Genomic DNA, 13,113 nt, shown 5'->3' with positions numbered 1-13,113 from the left:
CAATAGAGTTCATATATTTTTCTAGATATAGTTACCAATATTGAATAAAAGTAAGTACTTACATTGCCACGTGCATTAAGTGAGCCCCTCTATTGAATATTTAAGACCTGTCTTTCTGTATAGAAGGTGTCTAGGATTGTCTGTATAATTTCAAAGCTGCTTCCATTACTGCAAACATTTTGAGTTCTCATAATTGAATATGCTGTTTGAACTGAAAAGAAAATTATGATTCTTAAAAATATGTGGACTACCATGTATATTCAATAGCCCTCAAAGCAGGCACTGGGCTAAACTGCAAAACATAAGTGCTTCTCTAGGACTGAACTTTTTGTTGTTGGAAGTGCAGTAGGGTGTTTTTTCCTTTGTGGTGCACTCAGACGTACTCTGTTTATTACTGCAGGTCCTGTTACATCCTTTTGTCAAAATGGAAGGAGTGCAGTTTCATATTATTCTAATTCACATATATGTTTTCCTAAAGCTGTGTGCAAAATGAAGTTTTGTGAGAAAACATATACACATTTTTAACACCAGCTGGTAGTGACCTCTGGCTTTTATTATTTCTCTGTTTTCTCATGTGGTAAAATAGAAAAGTCAGGTAAATGGGTCTTCTTATGTGATAAAAGTAAAAAGATTAATAAATGTGCCAAAGCCTTGCTTTAATTGAAACTGAAGCATATGTTGCAAGCATGTAAAATATGTCCCAGATGTTTGACCATGGCTAGTGTCTTTGCTCTCCGTGATTACCGCAAGGCAGCTATTAGTCCTGTAACCTTTGGACTTAACGGTAAATGGGGTATTACATGGCACAGAACTGGAGCACCTGTTTTCCATTCAGCAAAGACCCCTGGCAGGCTCTACCTAAGCCTATCCATATGTTTTCACTTAGCGGATTGTTGGGCGATTATGAAAAGTGTCTTTCTTCAGAGCCAGCTTAGATATTAGTCACTTACTTGCAGGGAAAGGGCAACTCCTGGGCTACTTGATGAGGTCCGTGTGGGCGCGCGCTGATGTAGGTTGTGGGATGCGTGATGGAGGGTTGTGGCCCAACACCCCCACGTCGCAGGGCTACAGAGGTAATAAGCTGAGGATGATAAGGACTCAAGTGCAGGTAATTAGTTAAAGTTGGGCATTTTATCAATAGTGGTGTGTGCGTTACTGAGAGGAGTTTGACAAGGTAGACTTACACAACATATTTGCCTCTAATATTCTGGATTATTATTTTTTTATTTTATTTTACCCTCTGCTGCAATTGAAGTAAACAGGAGTGTCAATTTAAGGTCACAGGATGTTTGTTTTTTTTTTGTTTTTTGTTTTTTAACTGGAGAATATAAACTTTCATCTTCAGTTGCAATATGACTAATAAAAAAATGGCAAGTATGCTTCTTGCTATATCAATTGCAAAGTAGTGTTTAACAGTTCAATACTTTTTTTTCTAATTTTGTTTCTTTGCCATGTTACCTATTTAAGAACTGAGATGAGTTTGGCTCAGACATTTGTCCTTAGTTTAATACTAGTTTTTCAAAGAACTAGCACTGGATTCTGCATCCCATATGTTCTATACTGATTACTAAATCTATGCCAACCAAAGATTTACAGTTTAATCTGATTTCTCTCTCTCTTCATTTTTTGGCTCCCTTCCAAACACTGGCTTACACACTATCTTAGCAAATAAGGGTCAGTTAAATTACATGAAGTCAAGTTATCAACAAGCTATCAAAAGGGTTTTTACACGGTTATGTAACGATGATATAGTGGTCAATATGCATAATCTACGTATGTAATAAAGATTTTAGTTTGTCATCTAAAAAGTCCAGGTACACTTTTCACGTAGCTTTATTCTTTGAACAAGTTCCACATAGATTTCAGATATTTGCAGAGAATTTCAGCTCAGCCATTCCGTTCAGCCATTTTGTGGGAAGCACTCAGCATGCCAAAGAATTGGGCTAGTGAGTAACACCACTATCACAGACTGAAGAGGAAGAAGACACATGGTATGAGCACTATTCTATTTTATTATTATTTTTTCTATTAACAGTAACAATATTTTAATAATACAAAAGATTCCAATCATTTGTACTCTTTGACGATTCTCTCTCCAGGCTTTGTACTTTCAAAAAAAATCTATGCAGTTCTCATTCAATGTTAGTATGTTTCAAGATAACTAAAAGGTCTTATAATGAAGGATAGTTGAATCAAATTAAAACATTTTAAAGCTTTTAATAATCTTTGCCAAGAGGTACCAACTTTGTTTTCAGGCCAAGACAAGTTTGTAACCTGTCTCAATAGCCTGTCCTGCCTTTTTTTCCAAGAGTGTATCATGAGGAGGAGAAAAGATAAACTCAATACAGTGTATACTTTTATATTCTATAGAAGAGAAGCTTGTAATCTATTGTAGTGGCAGTTGATTCCTATAAAATAAATGGTGGGAAAACAAGAAAGAAATAGGCAGTCAGTGGAGTAAAAAGAGAACGTTCCAGAATGTTGCAAATAGGCACACAAGTTCAGCTGTAGCTTGGTTCCACCATTAGAAAGCTACATTCACTAACATTTAAATATCAGCTGTAAATAATAAAATTTAAACAGCTTCCATTTAAACTGTAGCTGCACATGAAACTGTTGTCCCCTAAAAACTTAGCTAGATTGTCACTACTTATGAAACAAACCTACAATAGAGTACTCAGGAATAATAAGTAGCTGCAGGAAAAGTCAAGCAGTTGGTTTCGCCTCAGTTTAGTTATTCAGAGAGGGGCAGTTGTAAGGGTCATGAGGTTTACGTCGTAAGTGTACCTACTAGGAGGGGTGAAGGGGTAGACTGCTTCAGGCCAGGAACTGAAACGTCAGCCTATGCTGTTTTATGATCTTTGGATCAACCCATTCTCAGTCGTGGAGCTAATTCTGCCTGGATGGACCTTGCATCATGTGGGCATTTTGCACAGTCACTTCCTTAACCTTCAATTTCGTAATTTCATCCCTCTCAGGACTAGGGCACCAAAGGGGCTCTGTGATCAAAGCAGGCACCTTTGAGAACAGATAACCAAGAGATTTTCATCTTGCAGGATCAGGCTTCTTTACCCCAGTGCAGTCAAAATCAGTGTAATAAAACAAATATTAGTGAGATCAGTATCTCACTAATATTAGTAAGATCTTCAGTGACACTTGTCTTTAAAGTCTGGCACCTTAAAGGTGTGTGAGATTGTCTCTGGAGGACTGTGGGTCTATACACTGTTGAACAAATTACACTCCTCCATGTATATGATTTTTTTCACCTGTGACTAATGTAGTGTGGGTAATGTTCTTCATTTATTAAGTAATCCAAGTATAATTCAATAAATTATTAAATTAAATGAAGAATATGTCTTAATTATGTTAGCTGTTTCAGAATATGACATAATTTTGCCCTACATTTTCCCTCTACCCTTAGTATTACTTCTCAACATAACCAAGCTGAATGACATTGTTTGAGACTAAGCAGAGGTCTGTTTTTTACCAAGCTCCTCAAAAAGTGGCTGTATAAAATGAGATGTAGTAAAAGCATCTGTATGGTCTTCTCAGTGACTCAGGGGAGAGGAATGATAAGTGTTAAAGGAAAAGACCAAAAGCTTTTACTGCTGGGTTCTCACTGAAACCTTAACATGCATGCAGGTCACTTGGCTCCTCAGCTCTGAAGGCATTCATTTGTTATGTGGCTTCAGAAGCAGGGAGAATGGACCGTTTCTCGTTCTCTAACAGATTTTCTAGATTTTCTTTAATGTAGTTGCACACAGACTCATGAGATCAGGGTTCTGTTTAAGCCACTGTCATATACTGCCTTCAACAGTAAGCAAGCCCCTCTATCCCGTGAGTATTTGTCAGCCACCCAAATATTTCTTTAGGTTTATTTGTAACTTCCCATTTTATCCTTCTGAAGAGCAGCCCAAAACACCTCTTTTAGAGATTTTTTTGGGGCTTGTCCCACAGCAAAATGTAGAACCCATGATACAGAACAGGTCTTCATTCAAGTTGCACAGAAAGCAGAGGTGGCAATGGATAAGGCACAACTTTGGAGGCCGGGTAGAAGAGTGAGGTGGTTTCAGATGCACTAGCGTGAGGTTGAGTGAGTGCTGCACGGACCCAGTCCCTGTTGGTGAGATGTGTGGCAGACACAGCGCACATGAACGTGAGTGAAGGAGTGGCAGAAGATGATGTGGGTGAGGACGATGCCCAGTAATGTGGCTCTCTGCAGCAAGTGATGGTCTGGTTTTCAGCTGAGGTTTGCTGCTGAGGCCAGCAGCACAGCACAACTGAAAGTCTTTCTTTAAAGCTAGGTAGGTGCTTTCTGCTTCACTGAAATGCTTGTAAGAAAACGTGCAATGTGAACTACAAGCATTTCACAGGACAGTTGATCAGGTATTGCTGTGCTTTATGCAGACAGATACAGGAATAAGGGAAAATAAATTGCAGTTTCTTGCAAACTATGTATATATTTTGTGTGCAGCTTGAAATATCAATGTGTCAGTAGATTTTATATTGTTTAGTTAATGCTGATGTGTGGATCAGTGAAGAACTTGCTGGATAGGCCATCCAGAAAATGTAATCCTGACAAAATGAAGCAGGCACCCTTGCCCCAAAGAATTTAAGTGCAAAAGCTGCTCCCAGATGAACGTGGTGTGGAATCAGCATCGGCAATGTGCAGCGGCATCCACAAAGACAGAGTGCACTGTGGCAGAGGGCAGTGTCTGCTGCCACTCAGGTTTCATTTGCAGCTCATTAACAGCTAAATTGGGTGTAAATAAAGCTTGTGGACAAATAGTACATATAATTGGCTTTGTTCTACTTCTTTTTAGGTCTGTAGATATCAATCTTATGCATTTACTGATCGCTACTGTAAAAGATGCAAAGGTGTGGCAGTTTAGCGGGGAATCTAAATGAACTGCTGTGATCATCAATTTCAGAAAAATTCAGCTATGCTTCCATTCAGAAAGGGGTAACTTTTTCCATCCATCCCAGCAGATGTTTGTGGACATACAGCTCCTAACTGACAGAGACTTCAGATGTCTAGAGACTTTGCTACGGGCTTTTTGCTACCAGGTACCTTCTGCTCCACTGCCCTGCAGTATACTTGCCTTTTGGAGAGTTCAAATTATATTTGAATACTTCTGCAGAGAAGACAGCTTCTCCATGGCAGAAAGAGGCTTCTGCCTATTCCTCCATCCTGCATCCCTTCCTAGTTTCTGCTGGGATGGCAGTTCCATCTTTGCTGATTTGTTTCTGTAGCTTCTTGGTTTTGGTGTCTTTTGGGAACTGGTATATGAAATGCACCACATTTTCAAATGCTCACACTCCAGAATGATGAAGTTTACAGGCCAATTATTTAAACACAGGAACTTTCCAGTAAAACAGCTCTGTAGATTTCAACATACAAGTGAAGGGAAGAATGTATTGCTTTTCAGTGTGGAAAAAATACATATTTCTGTTACTATCTACCTCCCTGTACCATGGCTAGCAGAGTCTTGAAAATAGCCAGGCAGACAGGTGACTGTAATGTGAAGGATGAGGCTTTCCTAATTTCTGCAAAACCATATCCCTGTTTGGATAGTTTATGAGGCTTGGTGGGAGGTCTGAGATGGGGAAGAGGCAGCAGTTTGCCAGCCCTAAGCAGAAATCTGCAGATTTGCTCCGTTTGTGAATTCCCTTGTGCATTCCCACAGAGGGAATGAGCCCGCATCCTTCAGGTGGGGCCGGGACCTACCATGGCTGCTCCTGCTCAGTGTGGGCTCCTGCCAGGTCTGGACTGCATTTCCTTTGGGTTTACTGGCTTTTCTGCTGAGTCCCACACTGGGGGCACAGACACCACCCATGAACCTAGTGGGAACAGCTCTGAGTGGAGGAGCCTGCAGGAGGTGGAACAGGCAGAAGGAGACGGGGATGCAGAGACAAAAAAACAAACAAACATAGAGACAACCTAGGGAATGGATTGGCACCAGGTGGGCAGGCATGCGGCAAGGAGGAGCCCAGGGGGAGCAGAGGCTGGCTGAGCATCCATGCGGGCATGTGCAGAGCTAACCTCAAATCTCATAGGTGTCGGTTTTGGAAGCCAGCTTCACCTCCTCAGTAGCACTTTGGTTGTAGCCTTTGGTGCACCATCTAGATAGACCAGAAAATTAGAATTTATGGCATATGGAAAAGCAATAAACAGTTGTATTACCACTCTTGCTTAGTATTAAGTGTGGCTTAAGGACTGGGGTGGTATCTGTGTTATCTGCGTGATCAGCAAATGTATGTTTGACTGGTTTGGGAACAGATGAGGTAATACGATAGGTTAAAATACAGCTGTAGCAGTCTGATAATGCAATGTTTTTTATTGATTGTCTAACTGAGTAACTACACTGGGTATTTGGTTTGCTTGTCACAGTGCTTAATGCCTGGGGTAGTTGAGCAAGTTACTTTTCCACCCAGTTGACCTCAAAGTCCCACAGTCTTTCAATCAAACTCCTCAGATTTCACAAGCTGGCAATTCCTTTCCTTTTCTAATGGGCTATAGTAAAGAAAATGTGTCACCTTTTGCACCATGTAATACTAAATCAGATCAGAATTCATGCACAATTATGTCAGTGGAAATCTAATATTACAGACTTGCTTATCTCGAGATAGCACATGGAAAAATAAACTTGCACAACTGACAGACTTACTTGATTCTACAGATAGGTTATTTGTAAGTAATTGAGCTGAAGAATGTATGTGGATTATTTTCATACATTTCAAAAAGCATATAAGAAAAACGGGTAATAAATATTTAAGTATTGTTTCTTTCCTCTTCCCTTTTCTCCTATTTCCTTTCCCTTTTTATCTTTTGTTAGTCTGCTTGAGTGCTAAAGTAACAAAGTCTGGGATGGGAAAAATAGGTTTTATGTTAGCAGACTGTTTTTGTTCTGAAGGCAAACAAGTTTAGAAAAGCAAAATGGACACCACTCATTTATGTAATGTAACAGGTACCTAATGGCATCTAAGTAACACAGAGGTCTGAGAAAAAAGCATTCTGTTGAAAAAGTATTGCTTTCTGTTTTTCTTTAACAGTGTGAAAAAGTCAAAACACTGTTGCTAATCTGAGGCTTTCTTGCAATCAGAAATAGTTATTTAAGATCAATTGCTCAGTAGATGTGCTTTTTTGGTATTTTACACTAAAAAATATTGCAGTTCCTCCTACCTTCAGCATACACAGCCATGGTTTGATACTTCCTTAATGTATTGTATAAGCTATAATTTAAATTTAAGTATGGAACAGGTCTATTGGTTTTTAATTACTCTTTGGTTGAAAATTTAAATATCAGTAGGGATAGAATAGGTAGGAATCTTTCGGAATACCTTCTTTGCTGCTGAGTAAGAGGCTGATTTCTGATTGGATTTTTTTTTAACTTTTCGGGGAATTTGAAATACGTGTGTTATGTGTGGGTGCACCAAAACATCTTCTTGCCTATTCTGTGAAGTGCCTGGTCTGCTCTCCTTTCCACTCTCAAAAAACAAATGCTGAATGAATATTTTAGATCAATATGTAGCATATAGTGAAGATCAAGAAACAGTTTACTCAGCTGTTTTCTGAAGTATAATGTACTCCCATGCATTTTGATAGAGGAATGGTTTGCATAGCAATAGTTGTGGTTTCTGGACAGTCTATTAAAAAGTAAGATTTTGTAGTCTGTTCAGGGAAAGCTTAAAGCTGCATTATCAAAAATTACATTACATAAGATTATAGCCCAAGAGTCAGTTTGTTGCTACATAAATTTTAAAAACATTTGTTATCCTGTGTAATCTTTCTCACCCGTCTTCTCGAGGATATATTGATTCAGAAGAAAATGTGTTCCCAAGCACCATGAGTTTTTTTTAAGTTTTATGCTGAATTTTGAAGTTTTGGTGCATAAACATGGAAATGGCATTTCCTGCAAGTGCTGAAGTTTTCTTTTTCCCCAGTGGAATGTTGTCTGTTTATTTGAAAATGGACTAAAAGTGTTCAGATGACAGCTGCATACTGTCCTTTTGTTGGTTTGCTTTCTAAACCAATACCTGCAGACCATGGAGAGGAGCTGCAGTGACTTACCAACAGCTGTATTCAAACAAGACTACAGGTGCTTTTCAAAATAATCTGACCAGGAATGTAATTACTGGTGCTTGAGGGAAGAAACACAAGACACCAAGCAAATGAGGTCACTTTAAGGTATGAAATGCCATTGTTTTGGAGGCATCCTATTGCAGGAGTTGGGAGCTTACCTCCAAGAAGAGGCCGCTGGAAGCTCCTTGTCCTTAAGACTGGTTGTTTTTGAAAGGAAAACAGAACTGGCTGGACTAGGGCTGTGTTTTCATCTGATGCTAGTCAGACTTCAGGGACTGTTTATTCGTGGACCGTAGTCCCCAAAAGCCTCAGACAAAATTCCCACAAAATAGTAACCTACCTGCAAATGTTAGTGCACTCATGTTGCTCACAAATCTCGGTCATGCAGGGTGGGTTCCGAGCCAGCAGATTCAAGGGCAGCACTTCTCATTGCTGAAGCCTTCACCAAAATGTCAGTGACAAACCTCTTTGCTAGTAATCAAGCTGTATGAGACAGCGTCTATTGATCTAGGTAAAGAACAGTGCAATCCATTCCTGGGAGCCTGGTGGAAGTTACAGAATATTTTGGATTTTCCAAATTGCTGTCTCCAAATTGCTATTTTGAAAAGGAGCTCAGATGTTGTTTCAGATAGGCATAACCTGTCCAGTTCGAAGAAATACCATTTCTTACAACAAATGGTGTAATGTTACAAAAGCATTATAATGCAAGGAAAGGTGCCACATTTTAAAAGATATGATATGTAGAACATAGTTAAATATTTTTCCAGATAACCAAAACAGAACACTTCTAAAGGCAGAAAGTAATTATTGAACCCTAGAAGTTTGGCTTTGGTTTTTGATTGTGGTTTTGTTGTTGTTGGTTGGTTGGTTTGTTCTTGTTGTTGGTTAGTTGCCAACTGCATTGGCTTTTTAAATTAATTTTCCTACCTGTACACTGTTTATATTATATTCTTAAGACAGTGCTTTTTTTTTTTTCCTCCCAACCCACACCAACCCCCCCATAGCCTCACATTTTTGCCTGTAATACATGTTTTGATGCCAGCCATTCAAATCCCTAATTGAGACATTGGAATATTTATTTTCCCTAGACTTTGTTGTGAAAGGAGAAAGTTTTAATATTGCGCTTCCAGATCATTAACAGGTGTTACTGGAAGTACCTCAAATGCATAGGAATGCTTTACAGAGCTTTTTTTTCTCTATTCTGATTTTAATAGTGAGACATTAAGAGTGTGGTTTCAGATTTTTAGCATTCAGAAGTCTGTACATGTGTCCTGAAATGGAGAGGAGAAAGAAAGGTCTTTCTCTTTTTCTTTCTTTAAATATTTCTTCTCCTACCTACATCCTATGCATTGGCTAAGCATAGTGCCAAACCCCGGGGGATTAAGCCTGTGAATGCTGTCAGTTGTCAGACATATTAATAGTTCTAGAAAATTACTATTTGATAAGGAGCAGGACCATGGAGTAACACTTTAAGAAAATATGGGTCAACTGCATCAAGAGAAAACATACAGGGAAGGCAGAAAATAAAGAAAAAGGCTGTATACTCCAATGTGTTTCACCTATATATGTGAGCACAATGACTGAAGAATTTGAGAGCAAATTGTCTGTAGAGCTCTGTATTCAAAGAGCATTTTAAAAGTATAGCTATGATTTGGGTAAATCATGTGTCTAAGATAATAAGCACACAGCAGCTTAGAATTTGTGGCCAACTGAATTCAATTCAGTGCATAAGGGATTATTTTTGCCCCACAAATTCACAAAGCAGGTTGAAGTTCAAAAAACCGAAGTGATCTTTGTTCACAAATTGTTTGGGTGAAAAAACAACAGAAACATCTAGTCTGTGTAATTTCATGAGACTTCTTGAAGATCCGAGGTTAAAACAAACTTTTACTGAAAAAAAAAATAATAAAAAAAATTGACAAAACTAGATTAGGAAAATCTATTAGGACTTCTTTATGGAAAGAGGTAAGGAGAGCAAAAAGGGGACAAATTCATCAGCTAAAAGGCATAATGGGAATAAGAAATTCCAGAACTTGAACAGTGAAGAAGAGAATGCCAGGGAGACAATGTATCTGTAGTGCACGAGGAGGGAAATAGAACAAAATGTTTAAAATCTATCTGCTATTGGACATACTTTAAAAATGTTTTCAGCTATGTAGAACAGAAAAACATAACAGTTAAAAAGGAAACATGATGCATTTTTAACGACTGATTTGGGGGATACTTGGAAGTGATGCTTAGACTGGCAAGAAAATTATAAGATCTTCCTGTTCTAATGACATTTGTTTTCCAAAATTCATGGCAAACTAAGAGAGTCCTGAAAGAGTGGAGAGAAGTGCATTATATTTACCTTTTTTAAAACTGAAGAGGGGATTGATCACGACTATTTTTGTTCTCTGTAAATGGACTTAAAGAAAAAGTGTCCAAACTTAGATTTATTCTCAAATTTGCACAAAGAAACTCAGAGAACTTCATGATGAACCCTTGGGACCACTGACATCAGTGAGCATCACCTGTGCTGTTGTGTGCTGCCCACCGTAACATTTTTTTTTTTTTTTAAATTTAAAAGCCCCAAATGATTTAGAGATCATGAGATTTACCACTCATGTTTTCTCTCCCAGTCACCACTATCAGATTATGATAACAATGTGTACTCTCATTTGAAAGCATGTGATGATTATTTTTGATCAAAATAGTCCCCAAAGTCAGTACCAGGATTTGGACATCCAGGTTGGTTTCTGTATCCCCTGTCAGTTTCCCAGGAACCTAAAGAGGGTTGGAGGGGTTAGTTTTCACAATCTGATCATTTAGAAGATATATTCAGAAAATATTAATGAAGAACATTCAGAAAATGCAGTATTATCTTTTGCAAAGGTACTAAAAGGTAAAACGAAAGAGCCTGAAATCAGTAGGATCAGAGTAAAGTAAAGCTCCACGTTCTTATTTTAAGATTCTTTTTTTTTTAATCTTTTTTTTAATAAGGTTGTTTACAAGGGCAATGTCTGTGATGGCTTCCCTGGAGTCAAAAACCATGTATTTCCTCAAAGATGAAACTAAACAGTAGAAATACTGTTGCTGTTATGCTCTACTAATATCCTGCTTTGCTTTCTCCATCATTTATAGAGAGAGGTTAGCGCTCCAACACACCTCTGCTACCTCGATATGCAGAGTTATTCCTTCCCTTTGGAGATGTTGATACCATCCAGTCATCATACCTGTCTTATGGGCCACTATCAATGGCTTTTCTTCAGAGTTGTATCCTAGCCAAAGCATGTAAGGGCAATCATGGTTTACAGAGACCTGGCATGAGATTATAAAGTCAGCTATATTAGCCAGGTTACATTCTGTTGGCACTTTGAAAGGCTTTTGACTTCCACCGTCTTTATTTTCTTCCTTCTCCCTCCCCTTCTCAATGTACAATTCTTCCTGCACTCAAGGAGGAAATTGGAAGAGTACTTAGATATGCTAAATTACCTCCAGTATAAACTATCTATAATTTGCAGCATTTAGTTATCACTGTTGTTTTACAGATTTAGATCTCTCTTTATACCATTTAAATGGTGGCTGAGCTTTTTTTAAATGTTTATTGAAAGTAACATTTGTAATAACAGTATGGAAAAATGGAAGTGTGAATGGGATTGAAACATTCTGTTTCACAGTGTCACAGAGTGGTGGAGGCTGGAAGGGACCTCCAGAGATCATCTGGTCCAGCCCCTGCCCAGCAGGATCACCTGGAGCACCTTGTGCTGGATGGCACCCAGGCAGGTCTGGAGTATCTGCGGAGAAAGAGACTCCACAACCTCTCTGGGCTGCCTGTTCCAGTGCTCTGTCACCTTCACAGTAAAGAGTTTTTTCCTCATAAAAATCTAATGGCTTCCTAATAGTATTTCAGATGAATAATTTGGATCTTTCCCTTAATGATGTAAATCATTTCCAATTGCAATACTTCTGTTTTTCTCCATAATATTAGAGAAGATGGGGAGGGGGAAGCACAACGCTGTGACTGGATTCGGCAAACAGCACTGATGCCACATAGATGGAATACAAAGAATCTGGAAATAAAATGACCATGTGGAAGACAGTATTAAGTAATAGCCTCTTGCTGTCGAGCAGATCTCTGCCCTTTTGAAGCCAGGACTGGATGCAATGACACAGTGCTCTACAAAATGGTGCCCTCGTGCTCAGCGGGGCATTTGGGCATTTGCAAATGCAGCCGAGAACACAGCATGTCAAGAGCTGAGGAAGGTCAGTAGCACCCATGTGTGAAAGGTAGAAAATAATGGTAATAACCAGCCTTGAAGAAGGTGGCTGCCTCTTTATACTACTTTTCTGAGAGAGAGTGCCCAATTTACACCGGTTTAACGAGGCTTGCTTTGTTACCTAACATGCTCTGAGGTAATTGTTAATGTAGTATTTAGTGCTTTTTTATGTTCTTTATCCACCCTCTGTGATGCAGCTAATGGGTTTTCTGGCCCTGCTTCAGGGTGGGCTCCTCCTCTAGGGACATGGGGTCCCACCAGGCCCTGCGCTGATGGGTCCCCATGCCCCTTCCTAGGGCAAAAAACAAAAAAAAAGTCTTGATAACGGTGGTTGGTATTATTAATATTAATTATTAATATTACTGATACTGCCACTTATTAATATTAATACCATTAATAATAAAGAGCTTGATCCATCTCCCTGCAGTGGGGAGCAATCTCAAACAAAGCCCTGGAAGCGTGCCGAAACAGGTTGTGCCACCTCCAGTCGACACGGGAACTTCCTTAAATTCCCTTTGCATTAATATAACACCATGGGGCATTTCCCAGGTGCTTCCAGGTGCTGCAGAGAAATGCTTTGCACTGCCACACACTGTTTTCGAATAAGCCTTGTTAGTGAATTCCTTCCCTTCTTCTCCCCCAAAGCACAACATTAATGTTTTCCACCGAACAGGAATCAAAAGCAGTAAATTCAATAAAAAGAGAATTAAATTTCTGGTCTGAGGCTATGTGGGACCTGTGAGCTCAGAAATGCCAGCTTCTCCAAAGCTG

The 13,113-nt window shown here is 39.1% G+C and overlaps 1 protein-coding gene across 1 annotated transcript in view; it reads left to right on the top strand.

Moving 5' to 3' along the window:
• The window catches only part of MCTP1 (multiple C2 and transmembrane domain containing 1), a 191,593-nt gene that overhangs the window by 155,551 nt on the left and 22,929 nt on the right, over nucleotides 1-13,113 (top strand).

The sequence above is a fragment of the Cygnus atratus genome, chromosome Z, assembly GCF_013377495.2.
Source record: "Cygnus atratus isolate AKBS03 ecotype Queensland, Australia chromosome Z, CAtr_DNAZoo_HiC_assembly, whole genome shotgun sequence".
Lineage (NCBI taxonomy): Eukaryota > Metazoa > Chordata > Aves > Anseriformes > Anatidae > Cygnus > Cygnus atratus.
Note: the sequence above shows the minus strand (reverse complement) of the source record. Positions and strands in the feature narration are given on the sequence as shown.